The 7,500-nt window shown below is 42.3% G+C and overlaps 1 protein-coding gene and 1 long non-coding RNA gene across 3 annotated transcripts in view; one reads left to right on the forward strand and one right to left on the reverse strand.

The window, feature by feature from the left end:
* Window positions 1-7,500, reverse strand: part of LOC137615280 (diacylglycerol kinase delta-like) — a 359,466-nt gene that overhangs the window by 350,308 nt on the left and 1,658 nt on the right. The window lies entirely within an intron of this gene.
* LOC137615281 (uncharacterized) overlaps window positions 1-7,500 on the forward strand; it is a 35,084-nt gene that overhangs the window by 833 nt on the left and 26,751 nt on the right. The window lies entirely within an intron of this gene.

The following is a 7,500-nucleotide window of genomic DNA, read 5'->3' on the forward strand; positions in this document are numbered from 1 at the left end:
AGAGAGACCAAGACATCGAGAAAAGGCAAAGTATCATCCTGTTCATTTTCTTTCGGAAATTTTATGATATGATGCTTTGTATTTAAATAATCTAAAAGCTGGCTTACGTGATATATATTTTTGAAAAGTAAAAACGTATCATCTACATATCGACGGTACAAAAAAGGCTTAAATTCCACAGGACATATATTTAACAAGGTTGATCCACACGGCAATCCCATTGCTACTCCATCTACCTGCTCATATAACTTGTCATTAAACATGAATGTGGATGTAGTGGTAGCTAGTTCTAATAGTATTTTAAATTTTTTACTGAAACCTCGAAAATGTCCTCTGGGTTAGGGAAAAGTTGTTCAAGAATTATCTCCAATGTTTCTCTTAAAGGAATGTTTGTGAACAAGCTTTCTATGTCGAAGCTGCACATAACATAGTTATTTGCATCTTCACCAGAATTTATCAATTCTACAAATTCATAAGTATTTTTTAGGGTATATTCATTTACTGTGAAAGGGGCGAGCTTAGTTACTAGATGCTTGGACAGGTTATAGGAGCAGGTATTAATAGCGCTGAGAATTGGTCTCAGACGAAACCCTCTTTTGTGAATCTTTGGGGCACCACACATAATACCAGGTTGCGTTCCTGTTGCCATCATTGCTGAGGCTGTTTCGTTTGACAATAGGCCATCCTTCTTTCACTTACGAACTCTGTAATTTATTTTATTCTCCAAATTTAAAGTGTGAATTAAGAGTCCTCCGACACCAACTCTCTGAACTTAAACCTATCATTTAAAATATCTTCCATTTTCCTTACATAATCAGCTTTATCCAGTATTACAACTCAATGACCTTTATCCTGTTTACTTATGATTATACTTGAGCCTTTACCTAGATTTCTCAAGATTTCAATATCCTTTATATAAAAAATGGGGGGAAAAACTTTGTGAGGCTTGAAATTATAGAATGTGTGGAACCTCCTTGTCATGGTATGAGTATAAATTTTTGAATGCTAAAAAATATCTATGAAAGTTTATACAAAAATGGGGCAGTTTAAAGTTCAATCCATATGCTAATAGTCCTTCTTCCTTAGGTGATAATTTTCGACTGGAGTGATTAAAAATAATTTTATTAGGGTCAAGTGAATCTAGAGAATTTGTTATACCTAAAAAATTTAGTTTCTTTTCATGGGTTTTTATAGTCTTTACATACATTTTTGGAGACATAAGATTTAAAATAATAATAATCTAAAAAACTAACAGTAGTGTTTAGCTCAGTATTTAGTCTGATTTTTTTCTTTTCCTAAATTCTTTATGGTTTTAATTTTATGATTGATTTCTATGGTCAGAAGTTTAAATTGCCATTTTCGATACAGTTTAGAATTAGGTAAATTACGTTTATACAACTTAAAATATAAAAATTTGGGTAAGATTTCATAGATTTTACTTGTTTTTTTAAAACATTAAGTCTGCTTCATTCTTCCTTAATTTAATTGCAGTTTTTTCTAGTTGTCTGAAGAGTTGCAGTCCTTGACGGCCATATCTTGTTAAAATTATAGTTGATAGTTGGGTTCCTTTTGGCGTCTTGAAATCTTATTGAGTTTCAGTAGTCTCTTGACAGATCCCACTGTCTCCCTCCACTTCTTCGGTGGAATGTAGAGACGATGTGACTGCAAGTTCCAATGGATTCCTAACCATTGAATCTCCTGAGCTTCTTAAGGTTGATCTTGAAGCCTAGGTGTTCTAGGAACTGAATCACCTTTGTGGCTGCCTGTAGACCAGCTGTCTTGAATGCTGCCCACACCTGCCAGTCGTCCAGGAATGCCGCTACCTGAATGCCTTCTAAGCACAGCTGTTGGACGACTGTATCCGCAAGTTTCGTGAATATCCTTGGGGCTATGTTTAGCCCGAAGGGCTTGGCTGCGAAGGCATATTTTGCCTTCTGTAGCCTGAATCCTAGGTAGGAGGAGAGGGGCTGGCTGACTGGTAGGTGCCAATAAGCATCTGCCAAGTCTATTGAGACTGTGTACACCCCTTTTAGTAGCAGGGTCCTTATGTGTTGCAAGGTAAGCATCCAGAACTTGTCGTTCTCGATGAACTTGTTGAGTGGAGACAAGTCTAGAATGACTCTGAGTTTGTCCGATTCCTTCTTGGGATCATAAAACAGCCTTCCCTGGAATTTGATGGACTTCGTTTTCCTTATTACCTTTTTGTACAAGAGTTCTAAGGCATATTCTTCCAAAAACGGGGTGGAGTGTTGGAAAAATTGAAGAAAGGGGGTGGAATTTTGTTCCATTTCTAACAGAGTCCATTCTTGATTAGGCTGCGGGCCCAGGGTTCGAAGGTCCAACGATCCCGAAAGTGGAAGAGTCTTCCTCCTACCTGAAACATCTCATTGCTGAGATGTTCCTGAGGATTTACTTCCATGACCACGTCCTCCTCTACCCCTTGAGGGGTTCCTTGGGGAGCCTCTTCTTGAACCTCTACCTTTGGGGCGAAATGTAGTTGTGTGCATCTCAAAGCCTGGATTGAACACCGGCAATTGAGCTACTAGCTGCTGGGGCACCAACTGGAAGGTGGTTTGTGGCTGAGCTACCATTTGGGGTACTGTGGTCATGGTCAGAGTTGGAGGCTGTGAAGGCCTGCGTGGCTTCTTTGTCTTCCTGTTTTTCGGTTGGGGACCAGCGTCTGAGGATAATTTCCTCTTGGAAGACATGCCCCACTTCTGGAGAAGGTTCCTATTCTCCGTGGGGGCTTTTGCGATGACCTCCTTAGCCACTTCTTTTGGGAAGAGGTCCTTACCCCAGATACATGAAGTGATCAGCTTCCTGGGCTCGTGTTTGACCGTTGCTGCGGCAAACACATGCTCACTATAGGCGCTCCTAGACATGACGAAGGCATACATGTCCTTGACAAGGGTACCCATGTGAGTCTTGGCTAGGACCATGTACATATCTGGGGCATTGGAAAGGCCTGCACACATTTCCATACAGTTCTGAAGAGACAAAGAAGTGACTAGTCTCTCTTTTGTCTCCTGTTCTCTTCTCAAAAGATGCTCTGGCAGTTTTGGAAGGTTCTCATAGAACTGTTGACCTGCTATCTCCGGATCCAGTTTAGAGACTGACAAGGTTAGAAGAACCTCGTTCCATTCCTTCTCGCAGGTTGGCATGGCTAGAGATAATGGTCTGCATTCCTCTAGCACTGGGCATGATTTGCCCGCATTGACTGCTTTCAACACACAGTCGAGAGCTTTGGCCGAAAAGGGGAAAGCTCTGGATGAAGGAGCAATGAAGGTAGGATGCTTTTTGCTCAAAGCTGAAACCTTGGAGTTGGTGTAACCGGCTCACTTTAGGGTCTTGGACAGGAGAGCCTGTGCCTTGTCAAGCTCAAAGATCATGACCTCTTTTGGTTCGGTCTCCTCACGAGATGCTGGTTCATCCCGCAGTCTCACGTAACAATCTGGGTATGCCGATAGGTTAGGCCAGAATTGGAAATCTTCAAGGTGTTTGGTCCCCTACTTCTCGGAGATGTAAAGCTTCCCATCCATCATGGGCATATGCTCCGCATACCTCCAGGGGTTGTTTTCGGAGCATTGAGGTAAATCAGACCTTAATAGGCTTAGGAAAGCCTTTGAGAGCGCCCGGACATTTCACTTCTCTTACTTTCTTCTTCGTCTCTGAGATCTTGCATAATCTACTGTTGTTCCTTGCAAAACACTGCCATCATCTGATGAATTTGCTCTAGGAGCACCTCACTGCTAGCTATCAGCGGATCAGGATGGGGAGATGGGGCTGAAGAAGTTGACGGCACGGGTTGATATGCCGTCACAGAAAAATGAGTGTCTTCAGTTATCGTAAATATGGATCCTTCTTCCTCAGAGGGGGGTTGAGCCACCTCTTCTTCAGGATCTTCTTGTAGAAGGTCCTTTTCGGTGTCGGTAGACACCTTAGACATCCGTTCCTGGTGGATGTCCATGCCTTCGAGTGCCTTATTGATGTCCGCCTCTATCGTTAGCTGGATGAAGGGAGGCTTGACCTGTACCTGGGGCACAACCGCGTCGGATTAGGCCTTAGGGAACAGAAGGCATCTCATAGCTTCATTAGGTAGGTAAGGTCCCGGAGAGTTCTTTTGCAACCCTCTTGCCCCCCCTCCTCCAAAGAGTTTCTCTTGCTGTATCCCTTGACTCCGTAGTCTCATGGATATCTTCACCAAATCCCTCGGTCATCAGAGCCGAGTAGATGGTGCAACCCTTCGAGTCCCAATACCTCAGGGTTTCAGTTACGATGGAGCAGGGGGCATGAGACCAGCACATCGTGTGTCCACAAAAGTCCCTACACTTGTGGTTGCAGAACATGACTGCACAGTTCACCTTAGGCTCCTCCTGTAAGGAAAAAAAGGGTGAAATGAGTATAAGGTTATTTATATCATGCTTAAAAATAGTATTACTTACTATTAATTATAATAGCTTAGGATAGTAAGCTAGAAAAGAAGTAGGAAAGACACATATCTGTGTTTCCTCTCCAGGCAATTGCTGTAACCTCCTAAAATAACTCTTGTACGTACAGCCGGAGTCTGTGAATATTTACACTAACTCCTCCACTTGTAGAATATTAATACTGAATGGTAATAATTGGTGTCCCGATGATCTAGGATTCATCAGGATGTTGAAGGAATACTTCACCTCAACAATACAGTAGACTGTAAAAGGATGCACAGAGTATGTTGGAAATTTTATACTACTGTATCATTATGTACTACAGTTTTCTAACTGCTGTATTGTTATACTGCTGGAATACTGGCTACTGTATTGTCTTATACTGTAGTTTTACCGGTATACTACCGGGTTAGGCTAGTACCTGGCGGCACTAGCTGATAGGGAGAGAGAAAGAATGGGAAGGACTCCCGTATTATTATAGTTTAGTACAATAATTGGGAGTGTAGGGGCTATTGCCTTCTACAGCCTTCTTCCCAGAATGAGAATGCAAATGGAAGGGGAGGAATACCTTGATTCTGGCTTCCATCCAACCACAAATTCTGTTACCGGCTGTACTGCCAGTTACAAGGTTTGTGGGTGGCAGCCCAAGAGAGGACTGAAGAATTCTCAACAGTATAAGGGGTTTCCCACCAGCAGCCGTCAGGCCCGGCTCAACCTTTCCCGGAGCTTTGCTTCCGTTAGGGAGTTGGTCGAGGTGGTAACCTAACCGCCGTTTGTAGGAAACCGACCGGTAACCCAGTCAGCCCGGCAAGCGGGGATGATTGTAGAATACCGGCCAAAGGACATTTGTGACGGCTAGGCCGGCACAAAAGGACAAAAGGGGGAGGGAAAGTGTCTTATATTTTACAGAGGAGAAAGGTAGCGGCAAGTATTCCTCCTACTTTTGGCTGTAAATCAAGGAAGCCTAGCTTCCTATACCAGCGCCGTCATAGGCAGCAGAGGAATAACAATTCCCTTGCCGGTGACATTGCCAGATATAAGACATGTCTTCTAGTCCACAAGGGAGAAAGGTGGCAGCAATTATGCTGCCCACTTTCGGTTGTAGACTAGGGAAGCCTAGCTTCCTTTGCCAACAACGCCATAGCCAGCAGAGGAACCACTATTCCTCTGTTGATGATGTTGTCAGCTACAAGACAATACACCCGAGTTACTGTCATACTTCAAAGCCGGGATACTCGCCGACAAAGAAGATCAACGATAAAACACTATCCAAGTCAAGCCAGAGTTAACTACTCGTTGGCAATGACGGAAGATAGGGTTGTCGCCTGGAATGGAGGCAGTCAGGGGGGAAGAAGGGTTTATCCTCTTTTCTCTATAAGAGAAGAGTATCGAATTACACCAATAATTCTAGGGGATATATACATCCCCAACCGAATTAATAGAAACGATACTAGAGGTCAAACGGGGGACTAACGTTACTAAAGTATACTAAAACGGGTTAGGGTAGCTTAACTCGAGTGGGAATCTTGGCTATGGGTGATACCACCGAGGCCCTATCATATACGAAAAAAAACGTTATATTCGGAAGAAGAAATATTATATGAGTAAATGCAATCTTCACTAGTATAATTTTGCCTAACTAGCTAGAAAATTATTATAAATGAAGACCGGGAACGTCGCACTACTAACTAAATAAAGCATTTATGGCGTGTGACAGCGGTCTTAAAATGGCCGCCTCCGGGGATGGCAGTGCTCTACTTAACACACCTAAATCATGTTAATTTAACTGTGAGAAGGGAGCTAAAAATTATACACAGGAAAGATTAAATACTCAACTTTCCAGAGGATGAAGATGCTGGAGACTGCATGATAATATTCCTTGAAAACAGTAACAACACCGAGAGAAACGTGGGAGAGCACCGTGCTTAAATGCTACGTTGAAAGGAATAAGGCGCCGTAGTAGTACAGGGAGGGGATCCACCGGGTACCTTGATAATGGCTCCCCTTCATTTCGCCACTCTTCCCCCTCAAAGAGTAAAATCTATCTGGGGTGATGATTGCTTTGTGTCGTATCAAAAAATACGTCTCCTGATATTATGCGATATCCTTAAAGTTATATTAAGGATACTCGCGCCAGGAGTTAGAATTCTGGAGACCTATGGTTAATTCTCTGGGAGTATCACTGTAGCTAAATATCCATTAGAAAGCTGCCTAAAGGAACCTTCCATCCGGACAACATGGCTGAGCCCAAAAAAGTATGAGACAGTTTGAGTCAAGCTGAGGAAAAAATTATTCCCTCATTTGAGAGCCTTCTTGCCTCTAACATGACCTAGACATGTTAACGGTATTCCATGATGGAGCCAAAAGACTATGCCAAGGCATTCTCTCTTTAAGAGGGAGCAAGTCTTGGAGTGGCTTTCTCCCATGAGATGCTTTTTTACTTCAAAACCAAAAACCTACTTGATCCATTCCATGCCTTGTTGTTTGACCTCACAGAATGTCCAAATGTGTCTTCTGCACCTGTACTTTTTAAATGCTCGTTGATTTTCTGACTAATCCAGCAGGATATGTTTGATTTTGCAATACCCACAGGGTTACACAGTCTTTCTTTGGCTTATGGTCATGAATTTCTTTTTCTTCTGCAGTAATAAAAGTCCTCCTGGGCATCTTCTTACAGAACAGACTGGTCTCATCACAATTGAACACTTGCTGTTCTATGAAAAACTCGAATTTCACGAACATTTTAAAACTCAACAACAAAGACTCTGCTGCCTTCACGTTGGAGCTCAAGAGCCTTACAATATCCCACAACACTGTGGATGCTAGTTCTTCTAATATTTTCAAAACCTTCATGCTTCACTTTGAAATGTTTTTTTTTTTTTTTTTTTTTTGTTGTCTGCTCATGTACCTGGCTCCTTTTTAACAAGGTCACCATATAATACCTTTGTTTTTTTTTACAATCAATGTTCTCGGTTATCATATCCCCTACTAACTGCTTCTCATTGATATATGTGAGAAGAAAGTTTTCCATGTTATCAAGATCACGTTACCTTTGTTTCCTCTATGTCAGAAA

Source organism: Palaemon carinicauda, chromosome 21 (assembly GCF_036898095.1).
Source record: "Palaemon carinicauda isolate YSFRI2023 chromosome 21, ASM3689809v2, whole genome shotgun sequence".
Taxonomy (NCBI): Eukaryota; Metazoa; Arthropoda; class Malacostraca; order Decapoda; family Palaemonidae; genus Palaemon; species Palaemon carinicauda.